This window comes from Pogona vitticeps, chromosome 2 (assembly GCF_051106095.1).
Source record: "Pogona vitticeps strain Pit_001003342236 chromosome 2, PviZW2.1, whole genome shotgun sequence".
NCBI lineage: Eukaryota > Metazoa > Chordata > Lepidosauria > Squamata > Agamidae > Pogona > Pogona vitticeps.
Window position 1 is genome coordinate 10,722,869 of NC_135784.1, and position 5,107 is coordinate 10,727,975.

The 5,107-nt window shown below is 44.7% G+C and overlaps 2 protein-coding genes across 2 annotated transcripts in view; both read left to right on the forward strand.

The window, feature by feature from the left end:
* The window catches only part of LOC140703827 (uncharacterized), a 221,687-nt gene that overhangs the window by 106,637 nt on the left and 109,943 nt on the right, over positions 1 to 5,107 (forward strand). The gene's annotated exons all lie outside the window — the stretch shown is intronic.
* Positions 1 to 5,107, forward strand: part of LOC144587402 (uncharacterized) — a 44,024-nt gene that overhangs the window by 6,568 nt on the left and 32,349 nt on the right. The window lies entirely within an intron of this gene.

A 5,107-nucleotide genomic window follows, 5' to 3' on the forward strand; every position in this document is an offset into this window, starting at 1 on the left:
TCTCTCATGTGTGGTCTTTTCTGATTTGGGTTATGTAGCATCTGACAACTCTGGAATCTGGGCCCAGAACCTGTTGCTGAGCTTTGAATTTTTTGTTCAATTTCACAGTAGATGTTCAGGCAATCACAGAGTATAATAGCTTCTAATTTATCCTTCTCTCATTTACTCTCGCTTACAATCTCCGTGACTCACTCTGATACATTAGTAGTATTAAGAAGTTTCATTTACTTATCAACAACAAACGAATAACAAACATGACTGCATTTAACCCACTCTGCTACTTGTGTACTTTCACAGACATTTTTACCAACCACCATCAACTGATGTTAACAGATTTTTCAGAATAGACATCCTTCAGTCTCGAGAGACTGTGGTAATAGAGGATGTGGAACAGTGTCTAGTGTGGCTGAGAAGGCCAATTCGAGAGTGACCATCCTTTCCACACTGAAGGCAAATACAATCTGTCCCCTGTCCAGCTCCCTGATTTCGCAGGTTTCAGGACTGCCTCTTTGCCTCGGCCTGCTGGACAAGGGTCTCTTCAAAATGGGAGAGGCCATGACGCACTGCCTGTTTCCAGGCTGAATGCTCAGATGTCAGGGTTTCCTATCTGTTGAGGTCCATTCCTAAGGCTTTGAGATATTAACAGACTCTGAGGAAAAAGAAATCTCAGCAGACAGGTGGGTTTCTCTTTGAATTCAGAACCATGGAGGGAACTATTGATTAATGCTGGCCAGATTGACAGCTACTCCCAGCCTAGAAACCCTCACAGACAAACGAGCTCGTCGTTCGTTGTTTAGTCATTTAGTTGTGTCCGACTCTTAAAGACCCCATGGACCAGAGCACACCAGGCCCTCCTATCTTCCACTGCCTACCGGAGATCTGCCAAATTCATGTTGGTTGCTTCGATGACACTGTCCAACCATCTCATCCTCTGCCATCCCCTTCTCCTCTTGCCGTCACACTTTCCCAACATCAAAGTCTTTTCCAAGGAGTCATGAGATGGCCAAAGTATTGGAGCCTCAGCATCGGGATCTGTCCTTCCAGTGAGCACTCAGGGTTGATTTCTTTTAGAATTGATAGGTTTGTTCTCCTTGCAGTCCAGGGGATTCTCAAGAGCCTCCTCCAGCACCACAATCCAAAGGCATCAATTCGGCCGTCAGCTTTCTTTATGGTCCAGCTCTCACGAGTAGACGTTGACTAGAGGGGCGGGGTAAAAATTGAATAAATAAATAAATCACTTCCATACATCACTACAGGAAAAACCATAATTTGACTATTTGGACTTTTGTTGGCAAGGTGATGTCTCTGCTTTTTAAGATGCTGTCAAGGCTTCTCATCACTTTCCACCCAAGAAGCAGGCGTCTTTTAATTTCAGAGCTGCTGTCTCCATCTGCAGTGATCATGGAACCCAAAAAAGTAAAATCTGTCACTGCCTCCATATCTTCCCCTTCTATTTGCCAGGAGTTTTTTTATGTTGAGCTTCAGACCAATTTTTGCACTCTCCTCTTTCACCCTCATTACAAGGTTCTTTAATTCCGCCTCACTTTCTGCCATTAGAGTGGTATCATCTGCATATCGGAGGTTTTTGATATTTCTTCCAGCAATCTTAATTCCGGCTTGAGATTCCTCCAGTCCAGCCTTCCACATGATGTATTCTGCATATACGTTAAGTAAGCTGGGGGACAATATACAGCCTTGTCATACTCCTTTCCCAATTTTGAACCAATCAGTTGCTCCATATCCAATTCTAACCTTTGCTTCCTGTCCCATGTATAGGCTTCTCAGGAGATAGATTATTTATTTATTTATTTATTTGATTTATATTCCACCCATCTGGTATATTCTACCACTCTGGGCGGCTTAAAACATAACAAATAAATTAAAAGAGCACAGAAGCATTACAGTAGAAACAGTAAGATACATGATAGAATATAGAAATAATAAATAGCAAGAAAAGAAAGAATCAAGTGTTGACAGGAGGGAAGGCCTGGATGTACATCCATGTTTTTAGTTGGTTTTTAAATGTGCCCAGCGCAGGGGCCCGGCGAATCGCCGGTGGGAGGTTATTCCAAAGGCAAGGAGCCACTGCCGAGAAGGCCCTGTTTTGTGTCTTTTCTCTTCGGGCCACCCTCGGCGTCAGGCTCCTCAACCTCACCTCCTGGCTCGCGCAGGTGATCCGGGTAAATCTTGGTGGGAGCAGGTGTTCTGCCAGGTATCGAGGTCCTAAACCGTTTAGGGCCTTATAAGTAAGCATTAAAACTTTGAAGTCGATGCAAAAACGGATGGGCAGCCAGTGCAGCATGGCCAGAATACGAGAGATATGCTGGTGTTTTCTTGCTCTGTGTTCCTAGACTAACCCCCAGCCATTGTGTGGGTCTGTTTTGTTCCCAAATAGAGTTAGGTGAACTTTACTGGCAGCCGTCTCTCTGACATAAACCTTTTTCAGAGCCTGCCAACAATCATCTGCTGAGTTCAGTCCACAGAAATGAATGAGCTGACCGTCCACCAAGGACAAAATAATACAAGATGACACTCTCTAAATTAACTCATTATCTTCTTCATCAAGGTCATCAGGGGGAGTTTCAACTACAGTCCAGGTTTTCTCTCTTTTCAAACCTCCATTTTAAAGAACCATGACATGTAGTTCTTACCATTTAACTTTACTAGAGGAGTTAGATTGCAGCGTTGAACTCTAAGTTAGTTTCCTTCTGTCTCTAGCCATCCTCTTTCCTCTCCTGGTCTTGACAGGCAGGAACTCTCAGCTTCTCTGGGCCCCTGAAAGCTCCCAGCACCTCTGGACTCCCTCAGGGCCCACAAGTCACTTGCCAATTAATAGGGATCCCCATTCTATCAACACAGGCAAAGTTTTTAACTTCACAGGGTCTCAACAGATGATTGATTGGTGATTGTGATGTACTTTTTCTCTTGAAAGAAACCTTTGCACAGTTTCTTGAACAACTGCTGCTGGAAACAGAGGTCACGGGGGGGGGAGTCTGGGATGGAGACGGGGGGGAGGGGAACGGACATCCTACAAAGAAAGGGTTGGATGGAGCAGCAAAGGTTTGATTTGCCTTGAAATGAGCTATGTTCCTACCCTCGTCTCCATCCGGGAGATGACTGGACTGTCAGCTAAATGCTGGCCATCAGATAGCATTTTCCATCACCCCTGACAGCAGCTGCCCTGTTTAGGAGAACAGAGAGGCCTGGCACACACAGCATCCTTTTTCAACTACAAGGCTTAGGAAAAGCAGCCAGTTACTGCCATTGCTGTCTCCCAGCATCTGCTGTACATCCGGGTTGCATCGCTTCATCTAACAGCAGAGCCAGGCTTAGTCCGGACTGAAGGAGCTGCCTTCACCCCAAACATGCCATTGCAGATCCAGTTCCTCATTGTTTAGCATATATCTACATCAGTGGTTTCCAACCGTGGGTAACCCAGGTGTTCTTGGACTGCAACTCCCAGAAAGCTTCACAACTAGCAGTGCTGACTAGGGTTTCTGGGAGTCGCAGTCCAAGAACACCTGGGCTATCCAAGACTGGGAACCACTGATCCACATGATGGTAGAGATGCCGTTGTGACCCTTTTACCTCGTATTGAGTCCCAACCCACCAACTGACAAACAAGACATTAAAAGGCCCCCAAGCTTAGCTTTCTTCTCCACTTTGAAGACACGTCAATACATTACAAATGTATTCCAGTTTTAAAACAGGAAACTATTATAAAGCATGACAGTCTCCCCCCCCCCCTTAAACAATATTGGGAAATGGTAGTTACTGAGTGCAGTGAATGATCTGTAAGGGATATTTAGCCCTGCCTAGAATGAGGATTTCCACAATTCCTTGAGCAAATGTAACAACTCTGGAACATTTCATGTTTAGTGTTTGGCCCAAAAGACTATTTTGTAATGGCAGAAGACGATAAAAACTGTTTGCCCGAAAGTATAATTGTTAAGCATCAGTAATTAAACATAATTATTCTTGTAACTCTTCATCATGGAAATTTACCTTGCAGTTTATACCCACGTGTACACTGGGGAGGAGGGTGTCTGGTAAAAGGGTGTGAGACCAAGTATAAAAGTTAGAGAAGAGAGTTCATGATTCTGTCCGAGGAGGAGAAAGGGGATAAATAAAGGGAGGGAGGAAAGAGAAGAGGAAAGCAGCCATCCTGATCTGTGGGGGTAAGAAAAATGCCACATCTTGGAATCAGCATAATCAGCAACCAAGCAGGACAGAGTGCATTCATGGATAAGGAAATAAAATCACTCTGTCCCCCACCAGCTTCCCCTCTGATTGAGCTTGCTGGGTTTGTGAGCTATTAACGTTTTTAATTTTAAGTAAAAAGTCTATTAGAATTTTACTCTTTTGATGTCATTCCTTAGATGTCTTAGAAAGATCTGCATTTCCCAAAGTAGTGCTGGAAAGAATTTGAACTACTTTTGGAGATAGAATTCAAAATAATGGAAAACAAATTTGAAGTGTTTCGTGTTGTGTATTTAGATGACCCTTATATATTATGCTGCAGTAAAACACTGAGAGGAGTGCTAAGCACCAAGTCAGCCGTACAGAGATGCGTGTGAGGAATAAACACATTTTCAACAACTAAGACCTGAATATTGTGCCCTATCTTAACTTTGGTGCCTTTGACAGACTTTGCTGAGGGGAACTCTGTCTTCTCTGAGGGTTTTGTTCCACTAGAAGTGGGGAAAGTTGATCTTCTCGGGCAGGAGAGTCCCGGCCTCTGGACGTCCTCCTGATTCAGTGGAGAAGAAGTCCAGCGGCCAGGATCAAAGGGCCCGATCAAGGCCCTCCTGATATTTCCTTTGCCAAACTGGTCTGCGCTGGGCCGAGGAGGACCCTTGAAGGAAGAGGCTTTGATCTCGTCATGCAGATGGAATAATATTCACGAAAAAAGAGAGAAATGTGCCATAAAGGCCAAACAGAGCAGATGGAATGAATGAGGGCAAAGTGAAGAGTCCTGTTGTGCAGGCAGATGATGGAAGAAGCTGATGTGATGTCATTTCTCTTCTCTCCTCCGTTCGTGCAGGAGGGGGGAAGGGGAGGAACCTAGAGCTATGAAAGCGAGGGAACAGCTCCTCCCCTTGGACGC